Genomic DNA, 24,405 nt, shown 5'->3' with positions numbered 1-24,405 from the left:
CTATCGCATGCCGTTTTCCATCATTTTTGAGGATTTGAAAAAAAGACGAAAATCACTCCGAGACCATGGGCTATAGCCCATCGTCTCGGAGTCATTTTCGTCTTTTTTTTAAATCCTCGTTTTTCATCATTTATGACCATGGCGATGGGCTATAGCCCATGGTCTCGAACGGCATACTATAGCATGCCGTTTTCCATCATTTTTGAGGATTTGAAAAAAAGACGAAAATCACTCCGAGACCATGGGCTATAGCCCATCGTCTCGGAGTCATTTTCGCCTTTTTTTCAAATCCTCGTTTTTCATCATTTATGACCATGGCGATGGGCTATAGCCCATGGTCTCGAACGGCATACTATCGCATGCCGTTTTCCATCATTTTTGAGGATTTGAAAAAAAGACGAAAATCACTCCGAGACCATGGGCTATAGCCCATCGTCTCGGAGTCATTTTCGTCTTTTTTTCAAATCCTTGTTTTTCATAATTTATGACCATGACGATGGGCTATAGCCCTTGGTCTCGAACGGCATACTATCGCATGCCGTTTTCCATCATTTTTGAGGATTTGAAAAAAAGACGAAAATCACTCCGAGACCATGGGCTATAGCCCATCGTCTCGGAGTCATTTTCGTCTTTTTTTTTAATCCTCGTTTTTCATCATTTATGACCATGGCGATGGGCTATAGCCCATGGTCTCGAACGGCATACTATAGCATGCCGTTTTCCATCATTTTTGAGGATTTGAAAAAAAGACGAATATCACTCCGAGACCATGGGCTATAGCCCATCGTCTCGGAGTCATTTTCGTCTTTTTTTCAAATCCTTGTTTTTCATAATTTATGACCATGGCGATGGGCTATAGCCCATGGTCTCTAACGGCATACTATAGCATGCCGTTTTCCATCATTTTTGAGGATTTGAAAAAAAGACGAAAATCACTCCGAGACCATGGGCTATAGCCCATCGTCTCGGAGTCATTTTCGTCTTTTTTTCAAATCCTTGTTTTTCATCATTTATGACCATGGCGATGGGCTATAGCCCATGGTCTCGAACGGCATACTATCGCATGCCGTTTTCCATCATTTTTGAGGATTTGAAAAAAAGACGAAAATCACTCCGAGAACATGGGCTATAGCCCATCGTCTCGGAGTCATTTTCGTCTTTTTTTTTAATCCTCGTTTTTCATCATTTATGACCATGGCGATGGGCTATAGCCCATGGTCTCGAACGGCATACTATAGCATGCCGTTTTGCATCATTTTTGAGGATTTGAAAAAAAGACGAAAATCACTCCGAGACCATGGGCTATAGCCCATCGTCTCGGAGTCATTTTCGTCTTTTTTTCAAATCCTTGTTTTTCATCATTTATGACCATGGCGATGGGCTATAGCCCATGGTCTCGAACGGCATACTATAGCATGCCGTTTTCCATCATTTTTGAGGACTTGAAAAAAAGATGAAAATCACTCCGAGACCATGGGCTATAGCCCATCGTCTCGGAGTCATTTTCGTCTTTTTTTCAAATCCTTGTTTTTCATAATTTATGACCATGGCGATGGGCTATAGCCCATGGTCTCGAACGGCATACTATAGCATGCCGTTTTCCATCATTTTTGAGGACTTGAAAAAAAGACGAAAATCACTCCGAGACCATGGGCTATAGCCCATCGTCTCGGAGTCATTTTCGTCTTTTTTTCAAATCCTTGTTTTTCATCATTTATGACCATGGCGACTGGCTATAGCCCATGGTCTCGAACGGCATACTATCGCATGCCGTTTTCCATCATTTTTGAGGATTTGAAAAAAAGACGAAAATCACTCCGAGACCATGGGCTATAGCCCATCGTCTCGGAGTCATTTTCGTCTTTTTTTCAAATCCTTGTATTTCATAATTTATGACCATGACGATGGGCTATAGCCCTTGGTCTCGAACGGCATACTATCGCATGCCGTTTTCCATCATTTTTGAGGATTTGAAAAAAAGACGAAAATCACTCCGAGACCATGGGCTATAGCCCATCGTCTCGGAGTCATTTTCGTCTTTTTTTTTAATCCTCGTTTTTCATCATTTATGACCATGGCGATGGGCTATAGCCCATGGTCTCGAACGGCATACTATAGCATGCCGTTTTCCATCATTTTTGAGGATTTGAAAAAAAGACGAATATCACTCCGAGACCATGGGCTATAGCCCATCGTCTCGGAGTCATTTTCGTCTTTTTTTCAAATCCTTGTTTTTCATAATTTATGACCATGGCGATGGGCTATAGCCCATGGTCTCGAACGGCATACTATAGCATGCCGTTTTCCATCATTTTTGAGGATTTGAAAAAAAGACGAAAATCACTCCGAGACCATGGGCTATAGCCCATCGTCTCGGAGTCATTTTCGTCTTTTTTTCAAATCCTTGTTTTTCATCATTTATGACCATGGCGATGGGCTATAGCCCATGGTCTCGAACGGCATACTATCGCATGCCGTTTTCCATCATTTTTGAGGATTTGAAAAAAAGACGAAAATCACTCCGAGAACATGGGCTATAGCCCATCGTCTCGGAGTCATTTTCGTCTTTTTTTTTAATCCTCGTTTTTCATCATTTATGACCATGGCGATGGGCTATAGCCCATGGTCTCGAACGGCATACTATAGCATGCCGTTTTGCATCATTTTTGAGGATTTGAAAAAAAGACGAAAATCACTCCGAGACCATGGGCTATAGCCCATCGTCTCGGAGTCATTTTCGTCTTTTTTTCAAATCCTTGTTTTTCATCATTTATGACCATGGCGATGGGCTATAGCCCATGGTCTCGAACGGCATACTATAGCATGCCGTTTTCCATCATTTTTGAGGACTTGAAAAAAAGATGAAAATCACTCCGAGACCATGGGCTATAGCCCATCGTCTCGGAGTCATTTTCGTCTTTTTTTCAAATCCTTGTTTTTCATAATTTATGACCATGGCGATGGGCTATAGCCCATGGTCTCGAACGGCATACTATAGCATGCCGTTTTCCATCATTTTTGAGGACTTGAAAAAAAGACGAAAATCACTCCGAGACCATGGGCTATAGCCCATCGTCTCGGAGTCATTTTCGTCTTTTTTTCAAATCCTTGTTTTTCATCATTTATGACCATGGCGACTGGCTATAGCCCATGGTCTCGAACGGCATACTATCGCATGCCGTTTTCCATCATTCTTGAGGATTTGAAAAAAAGACGAAAATCACTCCGAGACCATGGGCTATAGCCCATCGTCTCGGAGTCATTTTCGTCTTTTTTTTTAATCCTCGTTTTTCATCATTTATGACCATGGCGATGGGCTATAGCCCATCGTCTCGGAGTAATTTTCGTCTTTTTTTCAAATCCTTGTTTTCATCATTTATGACCATGGCGTTGGGCTATAGCCCATGGTCTCGAACGGCATACTATAGCATGCCGTTTTGTATCATTTTTGAGGATTTGAAAAAAAAAGACGAAAATCACTCCGAGACCATGGGCTATAGCCCATCGTCTCGGAGTCATTTTCGTCTTTTTTTCAAATCCTTGTTTTTCATCATTTATGACCATGGCGATGGGCTATAGCCCTTGGTCTCGAACGGCATACTATCGCATGCCGTTTTCCATCATTTTTGAGGATTTGAAAAAAAGACGAAAATCACTCCGAGACCATGGGCTATAGCCCATCGTCTCGGAGTCATTTTCGTCTTTTTTTTTAATCCTCGTTTTTCATCATTTATGACCATGGCGATGGGCTATAGCCCATGGTCTCGAACGGCATACTATAGCATGCCGTTTTCCATCATTTTTGAGGACTTGAAAAAAAGACGAAAATCACTCCGAGACCATGGGCTATAGCCCATCGTCTCGGAGTCATTTTCGTCTTTTTTTCAAATCCTTGTTTTTCATCATTTATGACCATGGCGACTGGCTATAGCCCATGGTCTCGAACGGCATACTATCGCATGCCGTTTTCCATCATTTTTGAGGATTTGAAAAAAAGACGAAAATCACTCCGAGACCATGGGCTATAGCCCATCGTCTCGGAGTCATTTTCGTCTTTTTTTTTAATCCTCGTTTTTCATCATTTATGACCATGGCGATGGGCTATAGCCCATCGTCTCGGAGTCATTTTCGTCTTTTTTTCAAATCCTTGTTTTCATCATTTATGACCATGGCGTTGGGCTATAGCCCATGGTCTCGAACGGCATACTATAGCATGCCGTTTTGTATCATTTTTGAGGATTTGAAAAAAAAAAGACGAAAATCACTCCGAGACCATGGGCTATAGCCCATCGTCTCGGAGTCATTTTCGTCTTTTTTTCAAATCCTGGTTTTTCATCATTTATGACCATGGCGATGGGCTATAGCCCATGTTCTCGAACGGCATACTATAGCATGCCGTTTTCCATCATTTTTGAGGATTTGAAAAAAAGACGAAAATCACTCCGAGACCATGGGCTATAGCCCATCGTCTCGGAGTCATTTTCGTCTTTTTTTCAGATCCTTGTTTTTCATAATTTATGACCATGGCGATGGGCTATAGCCCATGGTCTCGAACGGCATACTATAGCATGCCGTTTTCCATCATTTTTGAGGATTTGAAAAAAAGACGAAAATCACTCCGAGACCATGGGATATAGCCCATCGTCTCGGAGTCATTTTCGTCTTTTTTTCAAATCCTTGTTTTTCATCATTTATGACCATGGCGATGGGCTATAGCCCATGGTCTCGAACGGCATACTATCGCATGCCGTTTTCCATCATTTTTGAGGATTTGAAAAAAAGACGAAAATCACTCCGAGAACATGGGCTATAGCCCATCGTCTCGGAGTCATTTTCGTCTTTTTTTTTAATCCTCGTTTTTCATCATTTATGACCATGGCGATGGGCTATAGCCCATGGTCTCGAACGGCATACTATAGCATGCCGTTTTGCATCATTTTTGAGGATTTGAAAAAAAGACGAAAATCACTCCGAGACCATGGGCTATAGCCCATCGTCTCGGAGTCATTTTCGTCTTTTTTTCAAATCCTTGTTTTTCATCATTTATGACCATGGCGATGGGCTATAGCCCATGGTCTCGAACGGCATACTATAGCATGCCGTTTTCCATCATTTTTGAGGACTTGAAAAAAAGATGAAAATCACTCCGAGACCATGGGCTATAGCCCATCGTCTCGGAGTCATTTTCGTCTTTTTTTCAAATCCTTGTTTTTCATAATTTATGACCATGGCGATGGGCTATAGCCCATGGTCTCGAACGGCATACTATAGCATGCCGTTTTCCATCATTTTTGAGGACTTGAAAAAAAGACGAAAATCACTCCGAGACCATGGGCTATAGCCCATCGTCTCGGAGTCATTTTCGTCTTTTTTTCAAATCCTTGTTTTTCATCATTTATGACCATGGCGACTGGCTATAGCCCATGGTCTCGAACGGCATACTATCGCATGCCGTTTTCCATCATTCTTGAGGATTTGAAAAAAAGACGAAAATCACTCCGAGACCATGGGCTATAGCCCATCGTCTCGGAGTCATTTTCGTCTTTTTTTTTAATCCTCGTTTTTCATCATTTATGACCATGGCGATGGGCTATAGCCCATCGTCTCGGAGTAATTTTCGTCTTTTTTTCAAATCCTTGTTTTCATCATTTATGACCATGGCGTTGGGCTATAGCCCATGGTCTCGAACGGCATACTATAGCATGCCGTTTTGTATCATTTTTGAGGATTTGAAAAAAAAAGACGAAAATCACTCCGAGACCATGGGCTATAGCCCATCGTCTCGGAGTCATTTTCGTCTTTTTTTCAAATCCTTGTTTTTCATCATTTATGACCATGGCGATGGGCTATAGCCCTTGGTCTCGAACGGCATACTATCGCATGCCGTTTTCCATCATTTTTGAGGATTTGAAAAAAAGACGAAAATCACTCCGAGACCATGGGCTATAGCCCATCGTCTCGGAGTCATTTTCGTCTTTTTTTTTAATCCTCGTTTTTCATCATTTATGACCATGGCGATGGGCTATAGCCCATGGTCTCGAACGGCATACTATAGCATGCCGTTTTCCATCATTTTTGAGGACTTGAAAAAAAGACGAAAATCACTCCGAGACCATGGGCTATAGCCCATCGTCTCGGAGTCATTTTCGTCTTTTTTTCAAATCCTTGTTTTTCATCATTTATGACCATGGCGACTGGCTATAGCCCATGGTCTCGAACGGCATACTATCGCATGCCGTTTTCCATCATTTTTGAGGATTTGAAAAAAAGACGAAAATCACTCCGAGACCATGGGCTATAGCCCATCGTCTCGGAGTCATTTTCGTCTTTTTTTTTAATCCTCGTTTTTCATCATTTATGACCATGGCGATGGGCTATAGCCCATCGTCTCGGAGTCATTTTCGTCTTTTTTTCAAATCCTTGTTTTCATCATTTATGACCATGGCGTTGGGCTATAGCCCATGGTCTCGAACGGCATACTATAGCATGCCGTTTTGTATCATTTTTGAGGATTTGAAAAAAAAAAGACGAAAATCACTCCGAGACCATGGGCTATAGCCCATCGTCTCGGAGTCATTTTCGTCTTTTTTTCAAATCCTGGTTTTTCATCATTTATGACCATGGCGATGGGCTATAGCCCATGTTCTCGAACGGCATACTATAGCATGCCGTTTTCCATCATTTTTGAGGATTTGAAAAAAAGACGAAAATCACTCCGAGACCATGGGCTATAGCCCATCGTCTCGGAGTCATTTTCGTCTTTTTTTCAGATCCTTGTTTTTCATAATTTATGACCATGGCGATGGGCTATAGCCCATGGTCTCGAACGGCATACTATAGCATGCCGTTTTCCATCATTTTTGAGGATTTGAAAAAAAGACGAAAATCACTCCGAGACCATGGGATATAGCCCATCGTCTCGGAGTCATTTTCGTCTTTTTTTCAAATCCTTGTTTTTCATCATTTATGACCATGGCGATGGGCTATAGCCCATGGTCTCGAACGGCATACTATCGCATGCCGTTTTCCATCATTTTTGAGGATTTGAAAAAAAGACGAAAATCACTCCGAGAACATGGGCTATAGCCCATCGTCTCGGAGTCATTTTCGTCTTTTTTTCAAATCCTTGTTTTTCATAATTTATGACCATGGCGATGGGCTATAGCCCATGGTCTCGAACGGCATACTATAGCATGCCGTTTTCCATCATTTTTGAGGACTTGAAAAAAAGACGAAAATCACTCCGAGACCATGGGCTATAGCCCATCGTCTCGGAGTCATTTTCGTCTTTTTTTCAAATCCTTGTTTTTCATCATTTATGACCATGGCGACTGGCTATAGCCCATGGTCTCGAACGGCATACTATCGCATGCCGTTTTCCATCATTTTTGAGGATTTGAAAAAAAGACGAAAATCACTCCGAGACCATGGGCTATAGCCCATCGTCTCGGAGTCATTTTCGTCTTTTTTTCAAATCCTTGTTTTCATCATTTATGACCATGGCGTTGGGCTATAGCCCATGGTCTCGAACGGCATACTATAGCATGCCGTTTTGTATCATTTTTGAGGATTTGAAAAAAAAAGACGAAAATCACTCCGAGACCATGGGCTATAGCCCATCGTCTCGGAGTAATTTTCGTCTTTTTTTCAAATCCTTGTTTTTCATCATTTATGACCATGGCGATGGGCTATAGCCCATGGTCTCGAACGGCATACTATAGCATGCCGTTTTCCATCATTTTTGAGGATTTGAAAAAAAGACGAAAATCACTCCGAGACCATGGGCTATAGCCCATCGTCTCGGAGTCATTTTCGCCTTTTTTTCAAATCCTCGTTTTTCATCATTTATGACCATGGCGATGGGCTATAGCCCATGGTCTCGAACGGCATACTATAGCATGCCGTTTTCCATCATTTTTGAGGACTTGAAAAAAAGACGAAAATCACTCCGAGACCATGGGCTATAGCCCATCGTCTCGGAGTCATTTTCGTCTTTTTTTCAAATCCTTGTTTTTCATCATTTATGACCATGGCGACTGGCTATAGCCCTTGGTCTCGAACGGCATACTATCGCATGCCGTTTTCCATCATTTTTGAGGATTTGAAAAAAAGACGAAAATCACTCCGAGACCATGGGCTATAGCCCATCGTCTCGGAGTCATTTTCGTCTTTTTTTTTAATCCTCGTTTTTCATCATTTATGACCATGGCGATGGGCTATAGCCCATCGTCTCGGAGTCATTTTCGTCTTTTTTTCAAATCCTTGTTTTCATCATTTATGACCATGGCGTTGGGCTATAGCCCATGGTCTCGAACGGCATACTATAGCATGCCGTTTTGTATCATTTTTGAGGATTTGAAAAAAAAGACGAAAATCACTCCGAGACCATGGGCTATAGCCCATCGTCTCGGAGTCATTTTCGTCTTTTTTTCAAATCCTTGTTTTTCATCATTTATGACCATGGCGATGGGCTATAGCCCATGGTCTCGAACGGCATACTATAGCATGCCGTTTTCCATCATTTTTGAGGATTTGAAAAAAAGACGAAAATCACTCCGAGACCATGGGCTATAGCCCATCGTCTCGGAGTCATTTTCGCCTTTTTTTCAAATCCTCGTTTTTCATCATTTATGACCATGGCGATGGGCTATAGCCCATGGTCTCGAACAGCATACTATCGCATGCCGTTTTCCATCATTTTTGAGGATTTGAAAAAAAGACGAAAATCACTCCGAGACCATGGGCTATAGCCCATCGTCTCGGAGTCATTTTAGTCTTTTTTTCAAATCCTTGTTTTTCATCATTTATGACCATGGCGATGGGCTATAGCCCTTGGTCTCGAACGGCATACTATCGCATGCCGTTTTCCATCATTTTTGAGGATTTGAAAAAAAGACGAAAATCACTCCGAGACCATGGGCTATAGCCCATCGTCTCGGAGTCATTTTCGTCTTTTTTTTTAATCCTCGTTTTTCATCATTTATGACCATGGCGATGGGCTATAGCCCATGGTCTCGAACGGCATACTATAGCATGCCGTTTTCCATCATTTTTGAGGACTTGAAAAAAAGACGAAAATCACTCCGAGACCATGGGCTATAGCCCATCGTCTCGGAGTCATTTTCGTCTTTTTTTCAAATCCTTGTTTTTCATCATTTATGACCATGGCGACTGGCTATAGCCCATGGTCTCGAACGGCATACTATCGCATGCCGTTTTCCATCATTTTTGAGGATTTGAAAAAAAGACGAAAATCACTCCAAGACCATGGGCTATAGCCCATCGTCTCGGAGTCATTTTCGTCTTTTTTTTTAATCCTCGTTTTTCATCATTTATGACCATGGCGATGGGCTATAGCCCATCGTCTCGGAGTCATTTTCGTCTTTTTTTCAAATCCTTGTTTTCATCATTTATGACCATGGCGTTGGGCTATAGCCCATGGTCTCGAACGGCATACTATAGCATGCCGTTTTGTATCATTTTTGAGGATTTGAAAAAAAAAGACGAAAATCACTCCGAGACCATGGGCTATAGCCCATCGTCTCGGAGTCATTTTCGTCTTTTTTTCAAATCCTGGTTTTTCATCATTTATGACCATGGCGATGGGCTATAGCCCATGTTCTCGAACGGCATACTATAGCATGCCGTTTTCCATCATTTTTGAGGATTTGAAAAAAAGACGAAAATCACTCCGAGACCATGGGCTATAGCCCATCGTCTCGGAGTCATTTTCGTCTTTTTTTCAGATCCTTGTTTTTCATAATTTATGACCATGGCGATGGGCTATAGCCCATGGTCTCGAACGGCATACTATAGCATGCCGTTTTCCATCATTTTTGAGGATTTGAAAAAAAGACGAAAATCACTCCGAGACCATGGGCTATAGCCCATCGTCTCGGAGTCATTTTCGTCTTTTTTTCAAATCCTTGTTTTTCATCATTTATGACCATGGCGATGGGCTATAGCCCATGGTCTCGAACGGCATACTATCGCATGCCGTTTTCCATCATTTTTGAGGATTTGAAAAAAAGACGAAAATCACTCCGAGAACATGGGCTATAGCCCATCGTCTCGGAGTCATTTTCGTCTTTTTTTTTAATCCTCGTTTTTCATCATTTATGACCATGGCGATGGGCTATAGCCCATGGTCTCGAACGGCATACTATAGCATGCCGTTTTGCATCATTTTTGAGGATTTGAAAAAAAGACGAAAATCACTCCGAGACCATGGGCTATAGCCCATCGTCTCGGAGTCATTTTCGTCTTTTTTTCAAATCCTTGTTTTTCATCATTTATGACCATGGCGATGGGCTATAGCCCATGGTCTCGAACGGCATACTATAGCATGCCGTTTTCCATCATTTTTGAGGACTTGAAAAAAAGACGAAAATCACTCCGAGACCATGGGCTATAGCCCATCGTCTCGGAGTCATTTTCGTCTTTTTTTCAAATCCTTGTTTTTCATAATTTATGACCATGGCGATGGGCTATAGCCCATGGTCTCGAACGGCATACTATAGCATGCCGTTTTCCATCATTTTTGAGGACTTGAAAAAAAGACGAAAATCACTCCGAGACCATGGGCTATAGCCCATCGTCTCGGAGTCATTTTCGTCTTTTTTTCAAATCCTTGTTTTTCATCATTTATGACCATGGCGACTGGCTATAGCCCATGGTCTCGAACGGCATACTATCGCATGCCGTTTTCCATCATTTTTGAGGATTTGAAAAAAAGACGAAAATCACTCCGAGACCATGGGCTATAGCCCATCGTCTCGGAGTCATTTTCGTCTTTTTTTCAAATCCTTGTTTTCATCATTTATGACCATGGCGTTGGGCTATAGCCCATGGTCTCGAACGGCATACTATAGCATGCCGTTTTGTATCATTTTTGAGGATTTGAAAAAAAAAGACGAAAATCACTCCGAGACCATGGGCTATAGCCCATCGTCTCGGAGTCATTTTCGTCTTTTTTTCAAATCCTTGTTTTTCATCATTTATGACCATGGCGATGGGCTATAGCCCATGGTCTCGAACGGCATACTATAGCATGCCGTTTTCCATAATTTTTGAGGATTTGAAAAAAAGACGAAAATCACTCCGAGACCATGGGCTATAGCCCATCGTCTCGGAGTCATTTTCGCCTTTTTTTCAAATCCTCGTTTTTCATCATTTATGACCATGGCGATGGGCTATAGCCCATGGTCTCGAACAGCATACTATCGCATGCCGTTTTCCATCATTTTTGAGGATTTGAAAAAAAGACGAAAATCACTCCGAGACCATGGGCTATAGCCCATCGTCTCGGAGTCATTTTCGTCTTTTTTTCAAATCCTTGTTTTTCATCATTTATGACCATGGCGATGGGCTATAGCCCTTGGTCTCGAACGGCATACTATCGCATGCCGTTTTCCATCATTTTTGAGGATTTGAAAAAAAGACGAAAATCACTCCGAGACCATGGGCTATAGCCCATCGTCTCGGAGTCATTTTCGTCTTTTTTTTTAATCCTCGTTTTTCATCATTTATGACCATGGCGATGGGCTATAGCCCATGGTCTCGAACGGCATACTATAGCATGCCGTTTTCCATCATTTTTGAGGATTTGAAAAAAAGACGAATATCACTCCGAGACCATGGGCTATAGCCCATCGTCTCGGAGTCATTTTCGTCTTTTTTTCAAATCCTTGTTTTTCATCATTTATGACCATGGCGATGGGCTATAGCCCATGGTCTCGAACGGCATACTATAGCATGCCGTTTTCCATCATTTTTGAGGACTTGAAAAAAAGACGAAAATCACTCCGAGACCATGGGCTATAGCCTATCGTCTCGGAGTCATTTTCGTCTTTTTTTCAAATCCTTGTTTTTCATAATTTATGACCATGGCGATGGGCTATAGCCCATGGTCTCGAACGGCATACTATAGCATGCCGTTTTCCATCATTTTTGATGATTTGAAAAAAAGACGAAAATCACTCCGAGACCATGGGCTATAGCCCATCGTCTCGGAGTAATTTTCGTCTTTTTTTCAAATCCTCGTTTTTCATCATTTATGACCATGGCGATGGGCTATAGCCCATGGTCTCGAACGGCATACTATAGCATGCCGTTTTCCATCATTTTTGAGGACTTGAAAAAAAGACGAAAATCACTCCGAGACCATGGGCTATAGCCCATCGTCTCGGAGTCATTTTCGTCTTTTTTTCAAATCCTTGTTTTTCATCATTTATGACCATGGCGACTGGCTATAGCCCATGGTCTCGAACGGCATACTATCGCATGCCGTTTTCCATCATTTTTGAGGATTTGAAAAAAAGACGAAAATCACTCCGAGACCATGGGCTATAGCCCATCGTCTCGGAGTCATTTTCGTCTTTTTTTTTAATCCTCGTTTTTCATCATTTATGACCATGGCGATGGGCTATAGCCCATCGTCTCGGAGTCATTTTCGTCTTTTTTTCAAATCCTTGTTTTCATCATTTATGACCATGGCGTTGGGCTATAGCCCATGGTCTCGAACGGCATACTATAGCATGCCGTTTTGTATCATTTTTGAGGATTTGAAAAAAAAAGACGAAAATCACTCCGAGACCATGGGCTATAGCCCATCGTCTCGGAGTCATTTTCGTCTTTTTTTCAAATCCTGGTTTTTCATCATTTATGACCATGGCGATGGGCTATAGCCCATGTTCTCGAACGGCATACTATAGCATGCCGTTTTCCATCATTTTTGAGGATTTGAAAAAAAGACGAAAATCACTCCGAGACCATGGGCTATAGCCCATCGTCTCGGAGTCATTTTCGTCTTTTTTTCAGATCCTTGTTTTTCATAATTTATGACCATGGCGATGGGCTATAGCCCATGGTCTCGAACGGCATACTATAGCATTCCGTTTTCCATCATTTTTGAGGATTTGAAAAAAAGACGAAAATCACTCCGAGACCATGGGCTATATATAGCCCATCGTCTCGGAGTCATTTTCGTCTTTTTTTCAAATCCTTGTTTTTCATAATTTATGACCATGGCGATGGGCTATAGCCCATGGTCTCGAACGGCATACTATAGCATGCCATTTTCCATCATTTTTGAGGATTTGAAAAAAAGACGAAAATCACTCCGAGACCATGGGCTATAGCCCATCGTCTCGGAGTCATTTTCGTCTTTTTTTCAAATCCTCGTTTTTCATCATTTATGACCATGGCGATGGGCTATAGCCCATGGTCTCGAACGGCATACTATAGCATGCCGTTTTCCATCAATTTTGAGGACTTGAAAAAAAGACGAAAATCACTCCGAGACCATGGGCTATAGCCCATCGTCTCGGAGTCATTTTCGTCTTTTTTTTTAATCCTCGTTTTTCATCATTTATGACCATGGCGATGGGCTATAGCCCATGTTCTCGAACGGCATACTATAGCATGCCGTTTTCCATCATTTTTGAGGATTTGAAAAAAAGACGAAAATCACTCCGAGACCATGGGCTATAGCCCATCGTCTCGGAGTCATTTTCGTCTTTTTTTCAGATCCTTGTTTTTCATAATTTATGACCATGGCGATGGGCTATAGCCCATGGTCTCGAACGGCATACTATAGCATTCCGTTTTCCATCATTTTTGAGGATTTGAAAAAAAGACGAAAATCACTCCGAGACCATGGGCTATATATAGCCCATCGTCTCGGAGTCATTTTCGTCTTTTTTTCAAATCCTTGTTTTTCATAATTTATGACCATGGCGATGGGCTATAGCCCATGGTCTCGAACGGCATACTATAGCATGCCATTTTCCATCATTTTTGAGGATTTGAAAAAAAGACGAAAATCACTCCGAGACCATGGGCTATAGCCCATCGTCTCGGAGTCATTTTCGTCTTTTTTTCAAATCCTCGTTTTTCATCATTTATGACCATGGCGATGGGCTATAGCCCATGGTCTCGAACGGCATACTATAGCATGCCGTTTTCCATCAATTTTGAGGACTTGAAAAAAAGACGAAAATCACTCCGAGACCATGGGCTATAGCCCATCGTCTCGGAGTCATTTTCGTCTTTTTTTTTAATCCTCGTTTTTCATCATTTATGACCATGGCGATGGGCTATAGCCCATGGTCTCGAACGGCATACTATAGCATGCCGTTTTGCATCATTTTTGAGGATTTGAAAAAAAGACGAAAATCACTCCGAGACCATGGGCTATAGCCCATCGTCTCGGAGTCATTTTCGTCTTTTTTTCAAATCCTTGTTTTTCATCATTTATGACCATGGCGATGGGCTATAGCCCATGGTCTCGAACGGCATACTATAGCATGCCGTTTTCCATCATTTTTGAGGACTTGAAAAAAAGACGAAAATCACTCCGAGACCATGGGCTATAGCCCATCGTCTCGGAGTCATTTTCGTCTTTTTTTCAAATCCTTGTTTTTCATAATTTATGACCATGGCGATGGGCTATAGCCCATGGTCTCGAACGGCATACTATAGCATGCCGTTTTCCATCATTTTTGATGATTTGAAAAAAAGACGAAAATCACTCCGAGACCATGGGCTATAGCCCATCGTCTCGGAGTAATTTTCGTCTTTTTTTCAAATCCTCGTTTTTCATCATTTATGACAATGGCGATGGGCTATAGCCCATGGTCTCGAACGGCATACTATAGCATGCCGTTTTCCATCATTTTTGAGGACTTGAAAAAAAGACGAAAATCACTCCGAGACCATGGGCTATAGCCCATCGTCTCGGAGTCATTTTCGTCTTTTTTTCAAATCCTTGTTTTCATCATTTATGACCATGGCGTTGGGCTATAGCCCATGGTCTCGAACGGCATACTATAGCATGCCGTTTTGTATCATTTTTGAGGATTTGAAAAAAAAAAGACGAAAATCACTCCGAGACCATGGGCTATAGCCCATCGTCTCGGAGTCATTTTCGTCTTTTTTTCAAATCCTGGTTTTTCATCATTTATGACCATGGCGATGGGCTATAGCCCATGTTCTCGAACGGCATACTATAGCATGCCGTTTTCCATCATTTTTGAGGATTTGAAAAAAAGACGAAAATCACTCCGAGACCATGGGCTATAGCCCATCGTCTCGGAGTCATTTTCGTCTTTTTTTCAGATCCTTGTTTTTCATAATTTATGACCATGGCGATGGGCTATAGCCCATGGTCTCGAACGGCATACTATAGCATTCCGTTTTCCATCATTTTTGAGGATTTGAAAAAAAGACGAAAATCACTCCGAGACCATGGGCTATAGCCCATCGTCTCGGAGTCATTTTCGTCTTCTTTTCAAATCCTTGTTTTTCATAATTTATGACCATGGCGATGGGCTATAGCCCATGGTCTCGAACGGCATACTATAGCATGCCATTTTCCATCATTTTTGAGGATTTGAAAAAAAGACGAAAATCACTCCGAGACCATGGGCTATAGCCCATCGTCTCGGAGTCATTTTCGTCTTTTTTTCAAATCCTCGTTTTTCATCATTTATGACCATGGCGATGGGCTATAGCCCATGGTCTCGAACGGCATACTATAGCATGCCGTTTTCCATCAATTTTGAGGACTTGAAAAAAAGACGAAAATCACTCCGAGACCATGGGCTATAGCCCATCGTCTCGGAGTCATTTTCGTCTTTTTTTCAAATCCTTGTTTTTCATAATTTATGACCATGGCGATGGGCTATAGCCCATGGTCTCGAACGGCATACTATAGCATGCCGTTTTCCATCATTTTTGAGGACTTGAAAAAAAGACGAAAATCACTCCGAGACCATGGGCTATAGCCCATCGTCTCGGAGTCATTTTCGTCTTTTTTTCAAATCCTCGTTTTTCATCATTTATGACCATGGCGATGGGCTATAGCCCATGGTGTCGAACGGCATACTATAGCATGCCGTTTTGCACCATTTTTGAGGATTTGAAAAAAAGACGAAAATCACTCCGAGACCATGGGCTATATAGCCCATCGTCTCGGAGTCATTTTCGTCTTTTTTTCAAATCCTTGTTTTTCATAATTTATGAACATGGCGATGGGCTATAGCCCATTATCTCGAACGGCATACTATAGCATGCCGTTTTGCATCATTTTTGAGGATTTGAAAAAAAGACGAAAATCACTCCGAGACCATGGGCTTTTGCCCATCATCTCGGAGTCATTTTAGTCTTTTTTTCAAATCCTCGTTTTTCATCATTTATGACCATGGCGATGGGCTATAGACCATGGTCTCGAACGGCATACTATAGCATGCCGTTTTCCATCATTTTTGAGGATTTGAAAAAAAGACGAAAATCACTCCGAGACCATGGGCTATAGCCCATCGTCTCGGAGTCATTTTCGTCTTTTTTTCAAATCCTTGTTTTTCATCATTTATGACCATGGCGATGGGCTATAGCCCATGGTCTCGAACGGCATACTATAGCATGCCGTTTTGCATCATTTTTGAGGATTTGAAAAAAAGACGAAAATCACTCCGAGACCATGGGCTATAGCCCATCGTCTCGGAGTCATTTTCGTCTTTTTTTCAAATCCTTGTTTTTCATCATTTATGACCATGGCGATGGGCTATAGCCCATGGTCTCGAACGGCATACTATAGCATGCCGTTTTGCATCATTTTTGAGGATTTGAAAAAAAGACGAAAATCACTCCGAGACCATGGGCTATAGCCCATTGTCTCGGAGTCATTTTCGTCTTTTTTTCAAATCCTCGTTTTTCATCATTTATGACCATGGCGATGGGCTATAGCCCATGGTCTCGAACGGCATACTATAGCATGCCGTTTTCCATCATTTTTGAGGATTTGAAAAAAAGACGAAAATCACTCCGAGACCATGGGCTATAGCCCATCGTCTCGGAGTCATTTTCGTCTTTTTTTCAAATCCTCGTTTTTCATAATTTATGACCATGGCGATGGGCTATAGCCCATGGTCTCGAACGGCATACTATAGCATGCCATTTTCCATCATTTTTGAGGATTTGAAAAAAAGACGAAAATCACTCCGAGACCATGGGCTATAGCCCATCGTCTCGGAGTCATTTTCGTCTTTTTTTCAAATCCTCGTTTTTCATCATTTATGACCATGGTGATGGGCTATAGCCCATGGTCTCGAACGGCATACTATAGCATGCCGTTTTCCATCAATTTTGAGGACTTGAAAAAAAGACGAAAATCACTCCGAGACCATGGGCTATAGCCCATCGTCTCGGAGTCATTTTCGTCTTTTTTTCAAATCCTTGTTTTTCATAATTTATGACCATGGCGATGGGCTATAGCCCATGGTCTCGAACGGCATACTATAGCATGCCGTTTTCCATCATTTTTGAGGACTTGAAAAAAAGACGAAAATCACTCCGAGACCATGGGCTATAGCCCATCGTCTCGGAGTCATTTTCGTCTTTTTTTCAAATCCTTGTTTTTCATAATTTATGAACATGGCGATGGGCTATAGCCCATTATCTCGAACGGCATACTATAGCATGCCGTTTTGCATAATTTTTGAGGATTTGAAAAAAAGACGAAAATCACTATGAGACCATGGGCTATAGCCCATGGTCTCGAACGGCATACTATAGCATGCCGTTTTGCATCATTTTTGAGGATTTGAAAAAAAGACGAAAATCACTCCGAGACCATGGGCTTTTGCCCATCATCTCGGAGTCATTTTAGTCTTTTTTTCAAATCCTCGTTTTTCATCATTTATGACCATGGCGATGGGCTATAGACCATGGTCTCGAACGGCATACTATAGCATGCCGTTTTCCATAATTTTTGAGGATTTGAAAAAAAGACGAAAATCACTCCGAGACCATGGGCTATAGCCCATCGTCTCGGAGTCATTTTCGTCTTTTTTTCAAATCCTTGTTTTTCATCATTTATGACCATGGCGATGGGCTATAGCCCATGGTCTCGAACGGCATACTATAGCATGCCGTTTTGCATCATTTTTGAGGATTTGAAAAAAAGACGAAAATCACTCCGAGACCATGGGCTATAGCCCATTGTCTCGGAGTCATTTTCGTCTTTTTTTCAAATCCTCGTTTTTCATCATTTATGACCATGGCGATGGGCTATAGCCCATGGTCTCGAACGGCATACTATAGCATGCCGTTTTGCATCATTTTTGAGGATTTGAAAAAAAGACGAAAATCGCTCCGAGACCATGGGCTATAGCCCATCGTCTCGGAGTCATTTTCGTCTTTTTTTCAAATCCTCGTTTTTCATCATTTATGACCATGGCGATGGGCTATAGCCCATGGTCTCGAACGGCATACTATAGCATGCCGTTTTGCATCATTTTTGAGGATTTGAAAAAAAGACGAAAATCACTCCGAGACCATGAGCTTTTGCCCATCATCTCGGAGTCATTTTAGTCTTTTTTTCAAATCCTCGTTTTTCATCATTTATGACCATGGCGATGGGCTATAGACCATGGTCTCGAACGGCATACTATAGCATGCCGTTTTGCATCATTTTTGAGGATTTGAAAAAAAGACGAAAATCGCTCCGAGACCATGGGCTATAGCCCATCGTCTCGGAGTCATTTTCGTCTTTTTTTCAAATCCTCGTTTTTCATCATTTATGACCATGGCGATGGGCTATAGCCCATGGTCTCGAACGGCATACTATAGCATGCCGTTTTCCATCATTTTTGAGGACTTGAAAAAAAGACGAAAATCACTCCGAGACCATGGGCTAGAGCCCATCGTCTCGGAGTCATTTTCGTCTTTTTTTCAAATCCTCGTTTTTCATAATTTATGACCATGGCGATGGGCTATAGCCCATTATCTCGAACGGCATACTATAGCATGCCGTTTTGCATCATTTTTGAGGATTTGAAAAAAAGACGAAAATCACTCCGAGACCATGGGCTATAGCCCATCGTCTCGGAGTCATTTTCGTCTTTTTTTCAAATCCTCGTTTTTCATCATTTATGACCATGGCGATGGGCTATAGCCCATGGTCTCGAACGGCATACTATAGCATGCCGTTTTCCATCATTTTTGAGGACTTGAAAAAAAGACGAAAATCACTCCGAGACCATGGGCTATAGCCCATCGTCTCGGAGTCATTTTCGTCTTTTTTTCAAATCCTCGTTTTTCATCATTTATGACCATGGCGATGGGCTATTGCCCATTATCTCGAACGGCATACTATAGCATGCCGTTTTGCATCATTTTTGAGGATTTGAAAAAAAGACGAAAATCACTCCGAGACCATGGGCTATAGCCCATCGTCTCGGAGTCATTTTCGTCTTTTTTTCAAATCCTCGTTTTTCATCATTTATGACCATGGCGATGGGCTATAGCCCATGGTCTCGAACGGCATACTATAGCATGCCGTTTTGCATCATTTTTGAGGATTTGAAAAAAAGACGAAAATCACTCCGAGACCATGGGCTATAGCCCATCGTCTCGGAGTCATTTTCGTCTTTTTTTCAAATCCTTGTTTTTCATAATTTATGACCATGGCGATGGGCTACAGCCCATTATCTCGAACGGCATACTATAGCATGCCGTTTTGCATCATTTTTGAGGATTTGAAAAAAAGACGAAAATCACTCCGAGACCATGGGCTATAGCCCATCGTCTCGGAGTCATTTTCGTCTTTTTTTCAAATCCTTGTTTTTCATAATTTATGACCATGGCGATGGGCTATAGCCCATTATCTCGAACGGCATACTATAGCATGCCGTTTTGCATCATTTTTGAGGATTTGAAAAAAAGACGAAAATCACTATGAGACCATGGGCTATAGCCCATGGTCTCGAACGGCATACTATAGCATGCCGTTTTGCATCATTTTTGAGGATTTGAAAAAAAGACGAAAATCACTCCGAGACCATGGGCTTTTGCCCATCGTCTCGGAGTCATTTTCGTCTTTTTTTCAAATCCTTGTTTTTCATCATTTATGACCATGGCGATGGGCTATAGCCCATGGTCTCGAACGGCATACTATAGCATGCCGTTTTGCATCATTTTTGAGGATTTGAAAAAAAGACGAAAATCACTCCGAGACCATGGGCTATAGCCCATCGTCTCGGAGTCATTTTCGTCTTTTTTTCAAATCCTTGTATTTCATAATTTATGACGATGGCGATGGGCTATAGCCCATGGTCTCGAACGGCATACTATAGCATGCCGTTTTGCATCATTTTTGAGGATTTGAAAAAAAGACGAAAATCACTCCGAGACCATGGGCTATAGCCCATCGTCTCGGAGTCATTTTCGTCTTTTTTTCAAATCCTCGTTTTTCATCATTTATGACCATGGCGATGGGCTATAGCCCATGGTCTCGAACGGCATACTATCGCATGCCGTTTTCCATCATTTTTGAGGATTTGAAAAAAAGACGAAAATCACTCCGAGACCATGGGCTATAGCCCATCGTCTCGGAGTCATTTTCGTCTTTTTTTCAAATCCTTGTTTTTCATCATTTATGACCATGGCGATGGGCTATAGCCCATGGTCTCGAAAGGCATACTATAGCATGCCGTTTTCCATCATTTTTGAGGATTTGAAAAAAAGACGAAAATCATTCCAAGACCATGGGCTATAGCCCATCGTCTCGGAGTCATTTTCGTCTTTTTTTCAAATCCTTGTTTTTCATCATTTATGACTATGGTGATGGGCTATAGCCCATGGTCTCGAACGGCATACTATAGCATGCCGTTTTGCATCATTTTTGAGGATTTGAAAAAAAGACGAAAATCACTCCGAGACCATGGGCTTTTGCCCATCGTCTCGGAGTCATTTTCGTCTTTTTTTCAAATCCTTGTTTTTCATCATTTATGACCATGGCGATGGGCTATAGCCCATGGTCTCGAACGGCATACTATAGCATGCCGTTTTGCATCATTTTTGAGGATTTGAAAAAAAGACGAAAATCACTCCGAGACCATGGGCTATAGCCCATCGTCTCGGAGTCATTTTCGTCTTTTTTTCAAATCCTTGTATTTCATAATTTATGACGATGGCGATGGGCTATAGCCCATGGTCTCGAACGGCATACTATAGCATGCCGTTTTCCATCATTTTTGAGGATTTGAAAAAAAGACGAAAATCACTCCGAGACCATGGGCTATAGCCCATCGTCTCGGAGTCATTTTCGTCTTTTTTTCAAATCCTCGTTTTTCATCATTTATGACCATGGCGGTGGGCTATAGCCCATGGTCTCGAACGGCATACTATCGCATGCCGTTTTCCATCATTTTTGAGGATTTGAAAAAAAGACGAAAATCACTCCGAGACCATGGGCTATAGCCCATCGTCTCGGAGTCATTTTCGTCTTTTTTTCAAATCCTCGTTTTTCATCATTTATGACCATGGCGATGGGCTATAGCCCATGGTCTCGAACGGCATACTATAGCATGCCGTTTTCCATCATTTTTGAGGATTTGAAAAAAAGACGAAAATCATTCCAAGACCATGGGCTATAGCCCATCGTCTCGGAGTCATTTTCGTCTTTTTTTCAAATCCTTGTTTTTCATCATTTATGACTATGGTGATGGGCTATAGCCCATGGTCTCGAACGGCATACTATAGCATGCCGTTTTGCATCATTTTTGAGGATTTGAAAAAAAGACGAAAATCACTCCGAGACCATGGGCTTTTGCCCATCGTCTCGGAGTCATTTTCGTCTTTTTTTCAAATCCTTGTTTTTCATCATTTATGACCATGGCGATGGGCTATAGCCCATGGTCTCGAACGGCATACTATAGCATGCCGTTTTGCATCATTTTTGAGGATTTGAAAAAAAGACGAAAATCACTCCGAGACCATGGGCTTTTGCCCATCGTCTCGGAGTCATTTTCGTCTTTTTTTCAAATCCTTGTTTTTCATCATTTATGACCATGGCGATGGGCTATAGCCCATGGTCTCGAACGGCATACTATAGCATGCCGTTTTGCATCATTTTTGAGGATTTGAAAAAAAGACGAAAATCACTCCGAGACCATGGGCTATAGCCCATCGTCTCGGAGTCATTTTCGTCTTTTTTTCAAATCCTTGTATTTCATAATTTATGACGATGGCGATGGGCTATAGCCCATGGTCTCGAACGGCATACTATAGCATGCCGTTTTCCATCATTTTTGAGGATTTGAAAAAAAGACGAAAATCACTCCGAGACCATGGGCTATAGCCCATCGTCTCGGAGTCATTTTCGTCTTTTTTTCAAATCCTCGTTTTTCATCATTTATGACCATGGCGGTGGGCTATAGCCCATGGTCTCGAACGGCATACTATCGCATGCCGTTTTCCATCATTTTTGAGGATTTGAAAAAAAGACGAAAATCACTCCGAGACCATGGGCTATAGCCCATCGTCTCGGAGTCATTTTCGTCTTTTTTTCAAATCCTCGTTTTTCATCATTTATGACCATGGCGATGGGCTATAGCCCATGGTCTCGAACGGCATACTATAGCATGCCGTTTTCCATCATTTTTGAGGATTTGAAAAAAAGACGAAAATCATTCCAAGACCATGGGCTATAGCCCATCGTCTCGGAGTCATTTTCGTCTTTTTTTCAAATCCTTGTTTTTCATCATTTATGACTATGGTGATGGGCTATAGCCCATGGTCTCGAACGGCATACTATAGCATGCCGTTTTGCATCATTTTTGAGGATTTGAAAAAAAGACGAAAATCACTCCGAGACCATGGGCTTTTGCCCATCGTCTCGGAGTCATTTTCGTCTTTTTTTCAAATCCTTGTTTTTCATCATTTATGACCATGGCGATGGGCTATAGCCCATGGTCTCGAACGGCATACTATAGCATGCCGTTTTGCATCATTTTTGAGGATTTGAAAAAAAGACGAAAATCACTCCGAGACCATGGGCTATAGCCCATCGTCTCGGAGTCATTTTCGTCTTTTTTTCAAATCCTTGTATTTCATAATTTATGACGATGGCGATGGGCTATAGCCCATGGTCTCGAACGGCATACTATAGCATGCCGTTTTGCATCATTTTTGAGGATTTGAAAAAAAGACGAAAATCACTCCGAGACCATGGGCTATAGCCCATCGTCTCGGAGTCATTTTCGTCTTTTTTTCAAATCCTCGTTTTTCATTTATGACCATGGCGATGGGCTATAGCCCATGGTCTCGAACGGCATACTATCGCATGCCGTTTTCCATCATTTTTGAGGATTTAAAAAAAAGACGAAAATCACTCCGAGACCATGGGCTATAGCCCATCGTCTCGGAGTCATTTTCGTCTTTTTTTCAAATCCTCGTTTTTCATCATTTATGACCATGGCGATGGGCTATAGACTATGGTCTCGAACGGCATACTATAGCATGCCGTTTTCCATCATTTTTGAGGATTTGAAAAAAAGACGAAAATCACTCCGAGACCATGGGCTATAGCCCATCGTCTCAGAGTCATTTTCGTCTTTTTTTCAAATCCTTGTTTTTCATCATTTATGACCATGGCGATGGGCTATAGCCCATGGTCTCGAACGGCATACTATAGCATGCCGTTTTGCATAATTTTTGAGGATTTGAAAAAAAGACGAAAATCACTCCGAGACCATGGGCTATAGCCCATCGTCTCGGAGTCATTTTCGTCTTTTTTTCAAATCCTTGTTTTTCATCATGACCATGGCGATGGGCTATAGCCCATGGTCTCGAACGGCATACTATAGCATGCCGTTTTGCATCATTTTTGAGGATTTGAAAAAAAGACGAAAATCACTCCGAGACCATGGTCTATAGCCCATTGTCTCGGAGTCATTTTCGTCTTTTTTTCAAATCCTCGTTTTTCATCATTTATGACCATGGCGATGGGCTATAGCCCATGGTCTCGAACGGCATACTATAGCATGCCGTTTTGCATCATTTTTGAGGATTTGAAAAAAAGACGAAAATCACTCCGAGACCATGGGCTATAGCCCATCGTCTCGGAGTCATTTTCGTCTTTTTTTCAAATCCTTGTTTTTCATAATTTATGACCATGGCGATGGGCTATAGCCCATTATCTCGAACGGCATACTATAGCATGCCGTTTTGCATCATTTTTGAGGATTTGAAAAAAAGACGAAAATCACTATGAGACCATGGGCTATAGCCCATGGTCTCGAACGGCATACTATAGCATGCCGTTTTGCATCATTTTTGAGGATTTGAAAAAAAGACGAAAATCACTCCGAGACCATGGGCTTTTGCCCATCATCTCGGAGTCATTTTCGTCTTTTTTTCAAATCCTTGTATTTCATAATTTATGACGATGGCGATGGGCTATAGCCCATGGTCTCGAACGGCATACTATAGCATGCCGTTTTCCATCATTTTTGAGGATTTGAAAAAAAGACGAAAATCACTCCGAGACCATGGGCTATAGCCCATCGTCTCGGAGTCATTTTCGTCTTTTTTTCAAATCCTCGTTTTTCATCATTTATGACC

The sequence above is a fragment of the Electrona antarctica genome, assembly GCF_951216825.1.
Source record: "Electrona antarctica genome assembly, chromosome: 1".
Lineage (NCBI taxonomy): Eukaryota > Metazoa > Chordata > Actinopteri > Myctophiformes > Myctophidae > Electrona > Electrona antarctica.
This window is presented reverse-complemented; position numbering follows the sequence as displayed.